Raw genomic sequence first — 18,578 nt, forward strand, 5'->3', positions numbered from 1 at the left:
TAGGTACCAGACATCTATGCATCTATCTGGTTTAATATAACCAGGGGTTACAGTTGTCCCAGACAGGTAGGACAGCTCCTATGCCCCAGAGTCTGCTGAAGTTATCCAAACTAGCCAATCCTAAGCCTGCTTACCCTGCCTCACCCTTCCTTCCTATGGAAACCACAATAAAGGCTTTTGTCCACAGTTCCCCCACCCCTCCCTCCTAAGTGACCTGGTTCTATGCCATGTGGCCCTGAATGATGTGGTGTGCCACCCCTCTTGGAATCTGGGAGTATAACAAACTACATTTTCAATGGTGGTCATCTCCTGATCTGTTGGCCTGACCATACCTAAATAATAATAAAACCTATTTTAAAACAGGGGGACCCTGTTTTGTTCACCTTCCCAGCCTTGCACAGTACTTTGCCCAACTGGGGCTCAGTGAATCAAATCTAACTTCAGTGCTAAGTGGGACTTTTCTTCCAAAGTCTTCCCTGCAGTTTGCACGCTGTGTTCACACATATTACTTATACCTGTACAAGACACAGTTTCACCTCTCAGATACCCAGAGAACGGGGCAGACGGTCATTCTGAGAAACTCAGGTTGCAGATGTTTGGCTCAAAATGAATCACATGAATTGGCAAGGGATTTTTTTTTTTCTAATTAGGTTTTGCCTCCATTGTTATTAAAATAAGGTTACATCCCTTGTGACTGGGGAATGCTGATACCTGTTTGGTTGAGTGACAGAGGAAGAGGATCAGGTGAGAAAAATTTACTAAAGATAATTCATCAACTTCTGAAATCATAGAAACAAAGATGCTTAGGTCATCCAAATGAGAAAATATATGGGAAAGCTCTTTGCACACTATAACTAACTCTATAAAACAAGGTATAATATTAGTAATAATCACTGTCTGCTTGACCCTGCCCAATATTCTCAGCCATAGTGAGGGTGGAGGTTGATTACTCCAAAGCTCTACATTTTAAGATGTCAGTCTCCTTTCCACCATGAACATAATACTCTTTCTGAGCAGTAAACTAAGACAATAAATAAAGATAGCATGTTTAAAAAAATAATAACAGGGACTACCCTGGTGGTCCAGTGGTTAAGACTTTGCCTTCCAACGCAGGGAGTGCGGGTTTGATCCCTGGTCGGGGAGCTAACAGAAGCAATATTGTAACAAATTCAATAAAGACTTTAAAAGTGGTCCACATCAAAAGAATCTTTAAAAATATAATAACATGCATAGTTGGATTTGTTTTCAGTGAAAAGCAATTAGCAAACCTGAAAACTGCATTTCTGTTTAGCCTCTTCATCCAAGCCCAGTTGTTTTATAGGTAAGGTCATGTTTCAGTGTGCTGGGGTCTCATAGCTGTGTTAGAATCTCCCACATCCTTGGTTCCTCACTGAAGAGTCAGGCTCAGTAAGTGAACTTTCAAGAGCTGAAAGCTTTAACTAAGAGTCCGGACCCAACTTAAACAGTTGATTAGTCCTGAGAATAAAAGATTAAACTGAAACACAATTCATGAATTTGCAGATGATTCTTCCTTTACAGTTTTGGGAAGATACTGAACATGTGCTTTCAACTTGTGCATATAAACCACTGGGGCTCCTGCCTGTTGTCCTCCAAGGACACATTATAAGTATGTGGACCCACAAACACGTGGTAGGGAGAAAAGAAGGAAAAGGATGATTTGCAGTTATTCACGTGAACAGAGCAAGGGCTTCCAACAGGGTTCAAGGGTGTTTTTTTAAAGACTTTTTTGTGGCAAAATATACATAACATAAAATTTCCATGTTATCCCTTTTTAAGTGTACGATTCAGTGGCATCCAATATATTCACAATATTGTGGAGCCATCACCAGCATTTATCTCTAGAATTTTTTCATCACCCCCAACAGAAACTCTATACCCATTAAACAATAACTCCCCAATCCCTTCTCCCCCAACCCCCTAGTACTCTATTCTATTCTATTCTTCTATCTCTGTGAATGTGCCTACTCTAGATATTTTTTTGTAAGTGGAATCATACAATATTTGTCCTTTTATGCCTGGCTTCTTTGACTTAATAAAGTATTTCAGGGTTCATCCATGTAGTAGCATGTCGGAAGCCTGGCTTTGGATGTGGCCATTCTCAGGAGCTAGAATATCACAGAGATGGGGGAAGGAAAGTCCCTTCCAAAGTGTTTGTGTCTGGATCATTGAGCACCTGTGATTAGGACAGGGGCAGCGGTCCCACCAGCTGACAAGTGCTTGGGGCTCAAGAGCTCAGGGGCTTTCCTGCCCAGAGCATACTTGGCTAGGAACTTCCTGAAATTTTTGCTGGCAAATTGAGCTTTGATGCCCATTTCCTCCTCCATCTGAAGAGCTGGTCGTACTTGGCCAAGTGCTCAGACGGCAAGGGGGCACCTGCCTTGGTTGGTCCCATGCAGATCCAGTCACAAGGCTGACAATGAAAGTATCTTCAGTTTCCCTGGCACAGTGAGAAATATGGTGCCCCATCCTTTGGACTGGGCCAGTTTGAACTCCTGAAAATACTCTGTCACAGGGTCTTTTTCATTCACTCTGAACAGAAGGCAGTTGCACAGAGTCCTTGCCCATAGGCTTGGGAATACACTTCAGGTTGGTCACTGTGAAACCATCCCATACCACCTGGGCGCCACCTCCACTAGTGGAGAACTTCCAAGTTTCCCAGTCATACTGGTCTAAGGCATCTTCAGTGGATGCCGCTAGGTAGTCCTTGATAAAGGACTTGTACTCATTCACCAACTCATCAGAGTGATGTAATGGCTGGGGTCATCAGGAGACCCAAAGTTCAAGGTCATACTTTCCAAACTCTAAGAGTTAGATGCTATTGCATCTGTGCCATTCACCAGCCTTTCCCATCACATTCCACAGCAACTCCAAGGCCCTGAATTCTTTAGGATATAAGTTGGCAAACTTTTCCTTAAAGGGCCAGACAGCAAGTATTTTAGGCTTTGTGGGCCAAGAGGAAAAACTGAAGATCTTATGCAGATGAAGATACTTAAACAACAAAAGAGAAAACAAATTTTGACAAAGTTCTTATTGATGAAATTAAAATATAATAATAATGATTGAGTACATTATTTTGGGTAACAAGTCTATTAATAAGAAGAATGTAATTCTTTTTGGGGGATAAGACTTCAGTTAATTGAGGTTCAAAGTTAGTGTTCCTGTCATCATGGTAGAAAGGTGGCCCCATTCTTCTATACAGCCTTCCCTTGCTTCTCTGAAACACTGTTACCTTCCCTCTGGTGAACTCACTGGATTGTGTTACCTGAATCTCTCTTTTGGACTTATACTCTATCCACCCTAACAGTGTTGGAGAACTTGTCATATGGGGAAGCAAGTAAAGAGCACAAGCTCTGAGATAAGACTCCCAGTGTCTGCATTCTAGCTGCACTAATCATTAGCTGTGTGATCTTTGACTACTGCTAACCTATCTAGAAGCTTCCATTTGTTTCCTCATCTAAAAAAATGCGTAATAGTATCTACTTCATGGAGTTATTATAAAGATTAAATGAGCTAATGAGTGCAGAGATTAAAACAGTGCATGACATATTATAAAGCACTTGGTATTAATGTTATACTTATTTTGATTTTTTTGCAACCCTTTAAAAATGTAAAATCATTTCGGCTGGAGAACCACATGATAACAGGTAGCTGCCCGGCTTTGACCTGTGAGCCGTGCTTTGCTAATTCCTTCTCTAGGATGTTAGGAGCAAAATGCCCCTCCACAAAGCATCTTTGCCACATTTCTGATGACATACTTCTGGTTGAGGTAGGCTTCTGCTGCCATGAGCACGGCTTTCCTGAAGTCACAGCTCCAACAGTGAGAATCACAAACTCCTGTGCTGCCAGCTCGTTACTGGCGTGAGAACTACCCTGGATCACAATGAAAGCTGGAACCGGCCAGTCACTTCTGCACTGCCAGCCAGGACTCAGTGTGACGGTACAGGGGGCCCCCTCTCAGCAGCTTCAGCTTTACAGGCAGCAAACGACACTTCTGGTATGATGTTCGCACCAAATTTAGGTTTATTCCCAGTGCCACCCATGTCTGACACCAGTTTGTTACCCTCCTCCAGGTCCACCCACTCAGCTTCCAGCTCTTCAGGCCAGGTCTAACACCTTCACTGATGTGCTCAACAGTCTCTGAGATGCTTTTTCCTATTCAGCAAGTCTTATCATGGCACTGGAGCTCTTGGACCTCACAGACACTGAAACACTGCTGGGCACAGAGCTCCAAAGAGACCAGTGTAGGTTTCAGCCTTGACAATGGTGTTTCCATAACAATTGAGATCTCTGGCTTCTGTGGGTGTTGTAGGTGCTAACAGGAGGGTTACAGCAGCAAGCTCATGGGCTTCTGTCTTCTTATGCCCACCTCCCTGAATGCTCAGCTCCTTCTTCTGCCATCCCCTCTTCCTTCACGTTAAATATTAGCTTGGTCTGATGTATCCGCTGGCTGTAATTTCAGCAAACTTTTGTTTATTAATCAGCTTCCATCAGTGTACAAAAAGGTACCAGCTCACTCTTGGCTCTTCCCTCTGCTCGACCTCAGAAAACATTCATGAGAACGGAGGGCTTTGATTCCAGCCAATTTCCCCAGCCTCTTATACTAGTCATCTGCATATCAGAAAAGTAAACAAGCCACTTGGATGCCAAGCATTTCCCATAACACTTATTCTTGATCTTTTCTCTTTCTCATCATGACCAACAACCAGGAGAGAGACCATATAATTTATCATCCAGACCAAACACTTCCGCAGTAAACCGAAGCACCAACCAGAAATGATACATGAACTGGGATGACCAATTCATGTGGTACTGGTCCTCCTCCAATCTACACTCATTTTATAAAGGAGACAGACTTTATAATACAAAGACTTCTAAGAGAATGCTGCATTCCAAATCCAGACCACTCAAAACCCCAGAAACCAAGGCAGTTAAAACTCAGAGGCGATACATATCTATGCAGTTGGTTGAACAGGAGCTGGTGAAAGCTGTCAGTGGAGAAGACTCCTCCAGTAAGTAGTTCATGGCTATAGAGCCTTTTCTGAGTCTCCCCCGCCCCCATGCTGAAGACCCTTCTTTACAGTGAACCAGCGTCCCTTGACCTGCCTCGGTGTCCTGGTCACACCTGCAGCAAGGTTCTCCCTACACTCAGCTACCACTGCAGCTTCACCTAGCACGTGGCTTCACCACCAGCTCCTAGACTGGGGCCAAGCCTAGGACAGGGTCCTGCTCATCTCTGCTCTACCATGGAGGGGTGGAGGTCACATATCTCCTGCACATCCAATGTGCTCCAAAGAGGACTGCTGAATGAATAGATGAGTCAAAAAAGCTGAAGCCATCCCTTCACTGTAGAGAAGAGGATTCAGCCTCCACCGGAAGCATGTCTCGGGGAGGAAGAAGGGAAACCCCAGCCTCACTCCCACCCCCACTGCCCACCTACCCATACCTGCCAGGAGTGCTCCAGATCCAGGGCCTTTGCACTGGCTGTTCCCTCTCCCTGGAACATTTTTCCAACAGATACCCCATGGCTCACTCCTCCCTTTCCCCCTTTTTCAAATCTTGGCTCAGATCGGACCTTGTCAGAGTGGCCTTCCCTGACCATCCCATTTAACATAGCATCTGCTGTCCTACTCCCCCCACTGTGGCCCTTCCCACTCCCATCTCCTTTTACCTTCTCATCACCATATCATGTATCTTGTGTACGGTCTGCCTCTGCCACAGGAGTGTAAGTTCCATGATGGAAGCACTGTGTCTATCTTGTTGATGGCTGCACCCCTAGTGCCTGGACATCATCAGAAGTCAGTGAATATTCACAAATAGAAGGAATCTGCCTCCTCCCGTCCTTTGTTACAACAAGAAGCCAGCTGTCCTCTTATCCAAACCCAGTACCTCCACCTGTGTTCGGAATTGCATCCCTTCCTGCCTTTGGCGATTCTTATTCCATCAACTACTTCTCTCTTCTCCATATATTTACAACTTCCTTTCAGCTGTGTCATAATTCTGGTCTTTATCTTGGACCTTGTATACGTCAGACTCTGTCCTACGAATTTTATAGTACTTCACTTAAGCCTGACAGTAGCCCGAGAATGCAGAAATGATGACCCATTTCTACCTGAGAAGAAGAGGCACAGAGAAGGGGAAAATCCTGCCCGGGGCCACACAACTACAAAGAAGGGATGTCAGGATTTGAACCCAGCAGGCTGGCTCAGACCAGCGCCTTATGACTCTGCCATGTTGCTGGCTCACCCCCACTAGCATTTATATATATGTTTGCTTTTCTCATCTTCAATATACGACCCAACCTTCCTTTCATACACCCCTCAGCTACTTCTCTGTCTCTCGCCAGCACTTTGCAAACTTCTACACTGTCTGTGATTCCTTGCTCCACCCTCTCCCCCTACCACTCCATTCTGGTTCATGTCCCCAGCACTCTATCAAAAGCGCTCTTGTATGAACACCTTGTGATGGGCATGTCTGTCCCCATCTTATTTGAACTCTGTCAACATTTGGTGGCACGTCCTCCTTCCTGGATAAGTAAAGTCGGGACTTCCTGGTTCTGGCCACAGGGTTGCCCTGGACAAACCTTTTCTCCCTCTGGAGGAAATAAGCTACTGGGAAGAGACATGATAAACGATCCCAAGTGAAGAGAAGGGTTAGAGTGCTCAGGGCATCTTTAAGATTCCTTCTGGCTCTGAAAATCCATTATTTTAAATCACGCTCCTCTCAACACTTTAAGGTTCCATTAATAATGACATAAAATCCCTCCTTGATTCTTTTTGTTCCCCTGACAGAGGGTGCCCCCCAATTAAAAATCTCAATTTTTCTCTATATTCACACCCAACAAGATTTTGTCCAGCATTACTTTCTATCAAAATATAGAAAATATTTTTCTTACAAAATATTAGTTTTATAAAATTTTCAGATACAAAATACGGTTGAATATTTTTTTCAACAGCTTCCTGCCCCCCACCAAAATTTACTCCCCAAGAGCGATGGCTTCACTATTGCAGGTGACAATCCCAGTCCCAGACATACATGTTAACAAAACACATCCCTAGGAAGGGGATGTGGATTCCAAGAGAACAGTGAAAATTATTAATAACTTCATTTGCTTGAGCTCCACCCTGTGCCAGGCACTGTACCAGTGACATGTTAATTTTCATATGTTGGTTTTAGAAATAGGACATGCAGGCTCAAAAAGTTTAAGTGATTTGCCCAGAGTCACCCCCAGCAAATAAACTGGCAGAGCAGGGATTCAGTTTTCATGTAGTCAAACCACGTGTGCCTTCAGAACACTGGCTCTTGCACCCTGCCCTTCACCTGCTGCATGTAAGGATTTAATACACAGTCAAAGAGATGCCAGAGACTTAAGAGGAAGCAAAGGTTGCTCAACAAGTAGTTGTGAGACACTTGGTGAGCTAACTGGGAAAATATTCAAGTCAGATTCTCCACTGGCACCACACCAATAAGGATAAAATGTGATCTAGCCATTAAAAACTTCGCTTAGGAAGAGTTTTATATGAAGATTCATTCAATCCTATTTCAGTCCATTTGGGCAGCTAGAACATAATACCGTAGTCTGGGGGGCTTATAAACAACACCAATTGATTGCTCATAGTTCTGGAGGCTGGAAGTCTGAGGTCAGGGTGCCAGCATGGCCAGACGAGGGCCCTCTTCTTGGTCACAGACGTCTTGTATCCTCACATGGCAGAAGGGGTGAGGGGGTCTCTCTGAAGCCTCTTCTATAAGGGCACTAACCCCATTCATGAGGCCTCCACCCTCATGACCTAATCACCCCCAAAGGCCCCATCTCCAAATACCATCACATTGGGTATTAGGATTCCAACATGTGAATTTGCGGGGTGGAGGACACAAACATTCAAGCCATAGCATTTCCACTGGCCCATCACTTAGCGTCCACTACTGACAGTTGCTGCGGCCTCCTGCTGCAGACACAGTGTTAGCCTTGGCTGTCGTTTTCCGCTTTTTTATTGTATTAGAAATATACCACTGCAAAACCTTAACGGAGAGGTTGGCAGTCCTGAAAACTTCTCATTTCATTCATGTCACACGGTGTGGATAAATCCGTGCTCTTTAGAGAGAAGCAGAACGTCTGTCCAACGTGCCGTGCTCTGCCCTTGAACCCTCCTCGCTGGGACTTGAAAGCCCTCTGCCTTAAGCCGGCCTTTCTTCCCTCCCCTTTGTTCACTTGTTGACAGACCTGCATTCAGAGAGGCCGTGTCCCGATTAACACAGCTGCAGCCTTTTCCTGATAAAACCCCTGGAGGGCACCTGGGCTGGGGACGACTTTAAAGTCACTTTTCTTCTGGGTGTTTGATATGTCTTGTCCCCTTCCCTACTCTGTGGGAGCTGGATAAATGCGGCTCCCCCGACAGCCGACACCACTCAGGGAATGTCGCCGTCACCTGGAAGGAGGACGGCGGGACCATCAGTGAGGGGGCTGGAGTTCTGGTTCCCAACGTGTTCTAGCTTTGCAGCCCTTGGTCTCTCGAGGTCTTGAGGTCCTTCTCTGCAAAGCGGGGTCCTGTGGTGGGATTACAGCAAGAAGCCCCGGGCAGACGTGAATGTCAGTTGCAGTGTTGTTATTGAAGGTGATGGCTGCTGCCTTCGGGATAAAAAGAAACCACTGCTGCGTGTGGGCTCTGCCGAGCCCCCTCGGATCAGCTGTCCTCAGGGAAGCTCTCTTCCAACAGCGTGGTCCATTAGCGAGCAATAAGGAGCAGTGGATGGAAGAAGATGGAATGTGTTATCTGTGGCAGAAGTGTGATTCTCACCGCTGCTGCTGCTGCTCTGTCGGATGGCTCCGTGGCCGTCCAGCGGGGAGACCTGCCCGAGATTAAGTTAGTGCGTTTTCTTTTCTTCAGCAAAGAAGTGCTCAGCTAACTAGCACGAGAGGCACATCTGACAGTCATGTTGCCAAGACCTGGGTGTGGTCCATCCACCGGCCACGGGGCTGTGCTGGATGGAGCCCCAGTGGGACCCACAGGGTGTGGCCTGGTCCCTGGGTGGGTTGACGACACATCAGTTCTCCTGAACGGGACCCTGAAATGTCCCTTAGGTCCTAGATTCCCTCCTCCTTCATCAGGTGTCAACACTCCTCGAGGTTTTCCTTGAAACTCTTCTCTGCTGCTCCCTCCCAGCCCTTCCTCCTAGGCCCTTCCCCTAGATGTCAGGGTTGCTCAGAGCCCCCCCTTAGCCCTTGAGAAGCCCCGGCTTCCATTGTTCATCTACATGCCCACAACTCCCGATGCACTTCCAGGTTCCAGAATCACAGAACGGCCTAGTCACCACCACACAGACCTCAGACCTGACCGGCACTCACACCCCCTACCCGCTCTCCCCCAGGTTTCTCTCACGGAATGGCACCCCCACCCAGTCGTGCAGAATCAGGGTGCTGTGGACACTCCCCATCCTCTCTCACCAGGTTTCCCCTCCAAGATCACCCAGTCTTCAGACTCTCCCACCTGAGGACAGCAGGTGCCGTGCCCTCATGCCTTCCCTCAGGTTCCCCGCCGTGGTTTCTGTCTTAGCTCCCTGTCTGCAGAGAGTCATCCTTTGCCAAACGCTCCCACGTGGGACCCGGATTTCCAAAATGCAAAGTGCAACATGGCGCTTCCTCCTTGAAGCTCTTCTGGGTTCCCTCACCGAGCCCCATTGCTTTCAAAATAAAGTTCAGATTCCTTATCATAGCACAGAAGACTCTTGCTGAGCTGGCCCTCTTTGTCCTCATCTTCACTTTCTCACACATCCACCTGCTAACTCCACCAAGCAATGGGCAGTTTCCGGAGCGTGTGAGTCAGATCACAAGATTGTGCCTTTGAACATTATCCTCTCTCTCCAGAACCCTTTATTCTGTTTTCCATTTACTTAATTCAGAGTTTATGACTTGCCAGCCCCAGGTCGTATCTGGCCTAAATCTGTATTTGGGGAGCTTGCACAATGTTAAATCTTTTAGGATTAAGAGGCCAATGGTAAAAACTCAAGGGATTAGTCATTATAAAATATCTTAAGTTTTGGCTTCTTTTGAACAATCAGAAGCACTGGCAACCCTGAACCATAGTAACTGGTGGAGACGAGAAGCAGCTCTGCCTCACGTTGGGGGCGGGGTATAAACTATATTTTCCCATAGTCCACACCACTCCTTATTGTCTTACACTGAATTGTTTCACTTATTTATGTGACCTGCCTAGACCTTGAAGGCATTTGAGTTTGAGATCCCTAGACTCACTCCTACTCAGGTAGCAAAACTCATCTCATGTCACCTTCTCTATGACCTTCCCTGACTCAGAAGCCCTGCTTATGCCAGGTACAGCAAGGCTACAGGACCTGAGGGTGTATAGGAAGTGGCAGGGGGTACTAGTTCCTTGCTCCCTTTCAATGACAACTGACAAGATGCTTATTGATAAAATCAACCAGAGCAGAAGAGGAACACCCAGAGGCACCGTGGTCCCCACCCCACACACAATATTCAGAAGACAAAAGTTCTGGAAAAGAAAATTTGGGAGCTCCGTTCTCCCTAAGATGTGGCACGAGGCTGCTTTCTTGGACTTGCTGATTGACTCACCAACTGATAGACTAGTAAGAGAAAGCCAGCCCTGGCTCTGGAACGATACTCAGCCCTAACGCCTTAGGTGTGAGCTGTGGTCTCCATCCCCACTCCCCAGTGCATGTTCTGTGGGAGTCCAAGGCTCTGGGGAGGAATTGGGGGGGGGGGGGTTCTGCCCTTTGGGTCCCCCTTGTGAGCTGCTTTCTGATTGCCTTTGAGAAAAGCCCCGAGATAGTGCTCGGGGTGGAGAAAACGAACTCCAGCCCTGTTGCTTCAGGGCACGGAAAGTGACATCAGCCAACAAACATCACTGCAGCTGGTAGCAGGTGGGGGGTGGGATGCGGATGGGCATAGGGAGGATGGTGGTACCCAAGGCTGTGTCCAGGTTGATGCCAGAATCGGGTGTCTGAACGGGGACTTGAGGAGGCATCTGCTGGGATGGATAGTGGAGAAGCGACCATCACCAGAGTTAACACTGACTGGGCACTTACCACGGGGCAGACACGGACCAAACCCTCACTGTGGATTTTCTCCTTTTGTCCCTATCGCAGCCCTAAGAGGTGGGCCTTTTTATGACTCCCATTTTGTTTAGGGATGTTAAGCATCATATCCAAGGGTTTACAGGGAAGAGGGAGCTGGGGCAGGATTTGAACCTGGCTGTGTCTGACGGATTATCTCCAAATCAGGAACTTGGTGCAAGAGGTTGGGGTGGAGCGGTGGTGAAAGTCTGAGCTCAGTCAGAACTGGGGCTTGCTGTAATGGGAGCAAACCCAGAAGAGAAGCCAGAGAGCAAGGCCAGACGGTCATCGTACCTGGGACTCTACACCTGACTCCAGACATGCCCGCAACTCCAGCTGCCACAGCTGAGAGGAGGAGGTGTGAAGCCACGTCAGGACAAGCGGAGTGTACAAGTGACCTGGGGTCGTTCCATACCACTTGATTCCCACCCCTACGAGACTTTGACCCTAACACTTTGAGTATTTCCAGCAGCTTCGGACAGGAAGTTCAGGCTGTGCAGAAGGCTGGGAACCTGGTTCCTGTTCTAAACAAGCACAAGGGAGAGGAACAAAGATGGGTTAACAGGAAGCCCCCCGCCTTTGATTTTCCTCTTGCCCTAAGCATCAGTCCAGACATCCAGGGTGGGCTGGGGCCTGATGTGGCATCACAGTCACAGGCCTGCCTACCTCCCAGGTCTGGGCTGGTGGCTCTGGACGGTGCCCAGGGGACAGTGGCTCAAGTTGTCACTGAGGGCTCTGCATCTCGGGGCTGCTTCAGAGCCTCACCCTCTTCCCATTTCTCCTGCCATCACATTCCTGTAGAAAATGCCAGGGGAGAAGGTTAGGGTGAAGGGGGACCCCGGCCCCTCCTTGAGGTTTAGAATAATCAAGAGGCAAAGAGAATTCTCTACCTTGCGACTTCTCGTGTGACCGCAGTGGACTGACAGGTGGACAGGAAATTTAACCCTTTTTTCCTCTAGATAGTAGAACACCTGCACATGCTTTGCACGGGCACATTCAGAACCAGGTGATGCTGTGGGCGGGAGCAGGGAGAGGATACACAGAGCCTACCTATCCCCTGGCAGAGGGGATGGGAGAAAGGGATCTAGCCTCTTGTTTTCTTGACGTTAATGCCTCTTTGATCCAACACTGTCGTTAACACGGGCTTTGGTGAGATCCCTAACTCCACCCTCACTAGCGGAATATGTAAAAAGGAGCTTCCTCACCTCTTAAAATGAGTAAACCGTGAAGAGTAAAAGAGATAACGAATACGTATAAACAGCTTGGCAGATGCTATTTTTATTTTATTTTTATTGTTTTAAGATTTAAGTTTTAAGTTTTATTTATTAAACTTTTCTGAGAAGAGGGAGTAGGTCATGGCTGAATTCTTCTTCCTTCTCTTCTTTTTGTTCTAAGTAATGTGCGTTAATTGAGCACCTACTACGTGATGGGCCCTGGGCTGGGCTCTGGGGTCACAGTGGGGGATGGACACAGTCTCCAGTCTGGAGGTGCTTAAAATTGAAATTTGGAGACAAGAAACACTCACACACATACACATACAGGACACACTGCAGCAAAGGAAGAGAATCATAACCACCCATCCATACACTGTGCGATGCTAAGAAGAAACCAGGAGAAGCAGTGATTAGAGACTGAGGGGATACTTGGGAGCGGGCAGGGAAGAGCTGTTTGGGGGGGATGGCATTTTGTCAGAACCCCAGAATACGAGGAGGGCAGCCTCGAAAGGGCTGTGGGAAGAGCATCAGGCAGAGGGGTCTGCACGAGCCATGGTCCCAAAGCAAGAGGAGCCTGATGGGTGAATGGATCCCAATCTTCCCTCATGTAAAATTCATGTTGTTTCTGGGCCCTCCTCGCCCCATAAGATGGTCTCTGAATCTTCATCCCCACCTCTGTTTATTGGTCCCATTTTCTCCTCAAGACTGTGACTTTCTCATATAACCTCTCCCTCTTTCCTTCTCTCCCCTCATGGTTTCTTTACCTTATTTTTACAAATACACTTTTTTTTTATTTTTAAAATATTCTCCTTCTGCCTGGTCCTGCTCCTGACCTGCTTCTCTTTGCCTCTCAAACCTCTAGCAAGGCCAGACTGTAATCACGGCCCCCTTTTATCAGGGACCTCTCTGAAATCTCTCATCACCTCACCACACCAAGGAAAGAGGTCTCTCAACTGTCACCCAGAGCCCACTGATGCCTCAGCCAATGGCCCTGGAGTATCCTCATCCCATGCGTCCTTCTGCCGGGGGCGCTTGCCCCCCCTTGGTCACAGCTTTGGTCTCTCGGTTCTCCCCTCACTTCTTTGTCCTTCTCCATGCCCTTTGCTCCCTTGGTTCCTCCTTCCAACTCTCTAAATGAGGGCAAAGACCGAAGCTTAATCCTGGGGTCTCTGCTACGTTAAAGATGGCTACACTCATGGCTTCAACCGTCTCCCTCCAAATGGCTTCTGATCTCCATCTCAGCTCTCACCTCTCTCCTAAATATTATTCTCTTACGTATTGGTTACAGTTGCCCACCATCTAGGTGACCATCTACAAGTCCCTTCCCATCTTGGGGTGTCATTGCTGTACCTGGAAAATACAGGGGAATGGGCTGGCTGGCCTCTTTTGTACCTACACTCCAATAATTGGTGATTCAATGATTTTTAAATGTCTTCATTCCTACATAGATGAACTCTACCCTCTTAAAACCATCATGTTTAAAGTCAAACTCACCGTTGGACCTTAAGGCACAGCTTTCCCTCTGGATTCCGATACCCACAGTGGGCTCAGCCATCACTGACCATCCCAGAGTATTGTCATTTCTCCTCTGTAACCAAGACTCCCTAGCTCTCTCTTCCTTTCCGTTTATAGCCCCCGCCTCCCAGCCCAGACCCTCCATGCTGCTCCTGTAGATGACCTGGGTGGTCTCCCTAGCTTCTGCCCCTTCCAGCAACATACAGTCTACACATTCCTGTTCAAAACATTTCAAGGGTCTCAATTGTTCATAGCCGCTCCTCTTCAGCTTCGTGGAATCCTTTGAGAATCCTTTAAAATGTATGGATCCTCTGCCCAGAGAAATGCCTAAGATTTCAAGAGGTTCATGGATCTCCTAAAACCCATCACAGACTCTTTAGAGGTCTTTGGACCCCAGATTAGACCAAAGCAACCCCCCAAAGAATCAAGTGTGAGTCCCTCAGCCCCTGACAGCCTGGCTCTGCACCCCCTGTCCTATCTTATTTTCCTCCACCCTCAGGTCCTCCCAAAGCCCCCCACTCCAGCCAAGCCCCAAAGGTAGGAACAGCTCCTTGGTGTGCACTTGAACCTTCTTTGTCTCAGGCCATTCTCCCCATCTGGATCATCAATTTCATTCTTCTTTCAGCTAAGTCTTGGACCATTCCTTCAAGTTCCCACCCTGATCCCGCCTCCTCTAGAAAATGTTTCTCTTGCCCCCGCCCTTTGTGGGGACTCCCTCTTTGGAGCTCCTACAGATCTGAATCACCATCACTAGGAGTACAATATTGTCAACTTTTGTTTCTACGACATGGCAGGGCTCACCACTGAGGACAGGGACGCTTACTAGGTTGAGATGCTTGCTGGTGATAATGAATCTTCCTGATAACTGATGGAAGAAGGCTTCCGAAATCCTCCAACCGAGCTATGACTGATGCCCGCTTTTCTATATTTTATAACATACACTCACATGCTTTTCTAAAACGTGGTATATTGAGCATAATTTATCTGGGACACCCATCCTGCTGTAATAGAATGATTCTCCAAGTGGTACTGAGAGGCGGGGAGTAAAGATGCTGCTGAGCCTGTCTTGCCAGTTCATCAAGAGGCTTCGCTGAGATGTGGAAGCATCCACTGTGATGCCTGGCATGTGGCAGACCCTCAGTGTGTAAGTTTGCCTTCCACCTCCCTTAGAGTGGCTTTTCCCCCTTTTAAATGTAGAGCAGGTGGTAGGTGAAAATCGCTCAGCACCTATTTATTGCCCTACTCTAAGATTTCAGGGCAAGGAATTTAGAGGCATAGAAAAAGGATTAGCTATTTCCAGTGAGTCTGGACTCACTCAACAGGGAAGGTATCCAGTGGTGATGCTTTGCAGCTAGAGAAGACCTGTGGGTTTGTTGAACCTCATTTACAGATGGGGAAATTGAGGCCCTGAGAGCTTAGGGTCTGCCCTTGAGGTGGCAGATCTCCCAGCTCTCACTCACCCCTGACATGTTTCTCATCATCACACAGGATGATGTGTGATGCACATTCCTGTTCAAAACATTTCAAGGGTCTGAACTCTTCATAGACGCTCCTCTTCAGCTTCGTGGAATCCTTTGAGAATCCTTTAAAATGTATGGATCCTCTGGCCAGAGAAACGCCTAAACTTTCAAGAGTTTCTCCTCCATCAGACCACAAACTCCTCAAGCACTTTTTCTGTGCTGGGTTCATCTTTGTATGTCACCAGCATCTCGCACAGGGCTTGTGAGCCCTTGTGTGTGACGAATCAGATGCATTTTACTCACACAGCTTTGTGATGACCACACAAGGCTCGTGGTAACAGTCACGGAAACCAGGTACCAGGGAGCCTTCCTGAGGCTTTTCTCCAGAGGCACTGCGATGCCTTGTAAGGTGGCTATTTCTGCACCTAATTGGGAACAGATTGACTTTTCCAGCAGACTTGGCCCATGGCAGAGAGTGTGCTGGTTACACTAAAATGCCGTACTTGAGATATAGTCATTGAGCATTTACTGGGCGACATGCCCTGGGTATATGGAGATGAACAGGATAGAAATGGATCTTTCCCTCATGGAGAATCATCTTGTGGAAGATTAAAAACAAGAAGAACAGAAGTAAATATACCATCTCCTGGTCCAGGCAGAACAACCCTCTCCAGTGGCTAATCTCCACCTATTTCCAAGACAGAAAATATAAACAACACTACACAATGGGACTCTGATGAAGACCCCAAATCCAAAAGTCAACACAGTTTGCTTTATTTTATCTCAATTGATCTCAACTCTCAAATATTCCAGCTTCAAAAGGTAAGATTAGGTACCATTAAGCCAGCCAGACCGGCATTGATTTAAAAACCCTCCTTGATACTACAGGATGGAGGAGGTTGCAGACCCTTATTAATCTCTTTGTTATCAGCATGATCTCAGCCTGCCAGGAGCCAGCGCACCCGATTCCCAATTCTGGCCACATCCACATCCCTCCGGTCCTCTGGCTTCTGTGTGCCAGGCCATGGAGCTTATATATAGCACCATGAATTACCCTGTTAAGAAAACTTTAACAGTGGGCTGGTCTTTTCTCCAAGGAATCAGGGAAAAGGAAAAGTGCGTTTCATCTATAACCAAGACGGAACTCAATGGATTTCAAATCAGACAATTACGTGGGAGCTGATGTAAACCACCGTATTTTCTCTCCTTTGGCCATGGAAAGGAATATATAAATGATTGCAGAATGTAGGTGGCAGGAGCTGTTCTAAGCTTCTCTCTGGAACTAACTCCCTTCTTCCTGCCCTCCCTCCTTTCCTTCCTTTGTTCTCCAAACCAGCACTTACTCTCTGCCAGGCACTGTGCGAGGGGCTGAAAGTACAACGCAGCACAGATGTGAAACGGTCCTAGCCCTCCAAAAGCTACAATCTACCAGGCAGGAAAGGCACCATGCAAGAAATATGAACTGTGAGGAGGAAAATATAGAGGGTGCTGGGAAACTCTAAGATGGGAGTCTCACCTAGTGGTGTTTCTGGGAGTTGGTGGCAGGGCTCAATCATCCTTGCCTTTTGAGTCATCCACAAGGTTGTTTCATTGGAGAATTATTTTTTTTGAGCACTGGGCAATTTCCCAGATACAATGAGAAGTCATATCTGTAACTAGGTACTTTTTTGGAAGATTAACTCCCTTACTCTCTATAGAAGTTTTACAAGGACTTATCGCGGCTTTGCTGCCAAGGGGGCAGATAATGGTCACAAAGAGAAGTAAACCAAGCACATCATCACAGCATCGACTTCAGTCATTTTTGGGGTCTACCTTTACGTGTTTTGCTAATCCCACTTTATTGACTTAATAGTTTTCTTTAAATCGACTCACTTAAAAACTTAAATGAATTAATCATCAAAGGAACCTTTATATCACTACCATAGATAGAATACCAATATCCCTTGCCCTAAATAGAAAGTAACGGCAAAAATAAATACAATTAAATTCTTGGCTTCCAGCCTGCCCAGAGGCTGCCTTTATCTGAAGTAGCAGATTGGTTTTAAAAGGCTCCCCTCTACTTGCCTTCGATCGCCCCTAGAGGCCTCCCCCATCAATTCCTCTGCTTTTTATAACTGAGAATGGAGTTTGGAATTAGATTGCTGTCTGGGAAGGCCACCAAAACCACTCAGGAACCCCAAGAACTCTAGGGAGCTGTAACCGCGTGTGCCAACTGTGAAGTGGGGCCATTGGCTGTGTGAGTGATCACATCCAAGCCAAGCTCATGAGGGGACTTAATGACACAGTCAAGGAGTACTTGGCTGACCAGCTTCTCTGGAAATTTCCATCACATGCTCCAGCCCTGGGCCAAAGTTATTCTGGTACAGACATTGCGGCCCCCTTAAGCTCATTTAATAAATCAATTCAACCCTTGGTTAAGATTTCTCCTTGCCTTGGGACTTCCCTGGTGGTCCAGTGGTTAAGACTCTGTGCTCCCAATGCAGGGGGCATGGGTTCGATCCCTGGTGGAGGAACTGATATCCCATATGCTGCACGGCATGGCCAAAGAAAACCAAAAACCAAGTTTTAAGACCTTTTTGGTCAAGAAAGTTGCAAAGAAAGGGTAACTCTGAAATCAAGATAAGAAAAAAAAAAAAAAGCCTCATGGATGAGATGGAAAATAAACTGCATTTAAAAAAAAAAAAAGATTTCTCCTTGCCTTACTTCATGCCTCAGGCCTCATTTGTGGGAGGGTGAAAGGGGGAGAAGTAGGTTAATCCACAGGCCTAAACCCCGGCACCCAGGAAACAACCAGGTAGACCTTGATAAAATTCAGTTCTTTTTTTCTGTGTTTATCTAGCAGTTACTCTACCTGAGTCTCAGTTTACTCGTCCATAAAATGGGTTTTTCCAGGGTTTTATAATGAAATAATGTATGAAAACCCCTGGTGCGCACACAGGCATCCAGCTGTAATAATAACCATTACTGATTTTTCTGACATCCTTTTGAGAGTCAAGGCCAACTCTGATGGGCAACAGGGATCCTCAGACAAGTTTCCCCTGGTTTGATGGGCCAAGGTCTTTACCTTGGGCTGGGGCTCTGCAGAAGGCCATGAAACCAATTATTCCCACCAGTGCAGGGACTGTGTATGCAAATTACCTGGGGTCTTTTTCCGATGCAGATTTCATCAGGTGTGGGTCTGGGGTGAGGCCTAAGATTTTGCATTTCTACCAAAACTCCAGGTGAAGCCCATGTGGCTGGTCCAAGAACCACACTTTGATTGACAAGGCCCAATGGTTCTCCAAGT

The 18,578-nt window shown here is 46.9% G+C and overlaps 1 protein-coding gene, 1 non-coding gene and 1 pseudogene across 3 annotated transcripts in view; all 3 read right to left on the reverse strand.

Annotated features, from left to right (window-relative positions):
• ST8SIA2 (ST8 alpha-N-acetyl-neuraminide alpha-2,8-sialyltransferase 2) overlaps window positions 1-18,578 on the reverse strand; it is a 58,355-nt gene that overhangs the window by 28,363 nt on the left and 11,414 nt on the right. The window lies entirely within an intron of this gene.
• LOC137767090 (alpha-enolase pseudogene) lies at window positions 2,184-5,462 on the reverse strand (annotated as a pseudogene).
• On the reverse strand, window positions 8,008-8,146 carry LOC137752733 (small nucleolar RNA U109). Its single transcript, XR_011071275.1, has one exon. It is a non-coding gene; the product is annotated as a small nucleolar RNA U109 (small nucleolar RNA).

The sequence above is a fragment of the Eschrichtius robustus genome, chromosome 1, assembly GCF_028021215.1.
Source record: "Eschrichtius robustus isolate mEscRob2 chromosome 1, mEscRob2.pri, whole genome shotgun sequence".
In the NCBI taxonomy this organism is placed as follows: domain Eukaryota; kingdom Metazoa; phylum Chordata; class Mammalia; order Artiodactyla; family Eschrichtiidae; genus Eschrichtius; species Eschrichtius robustus.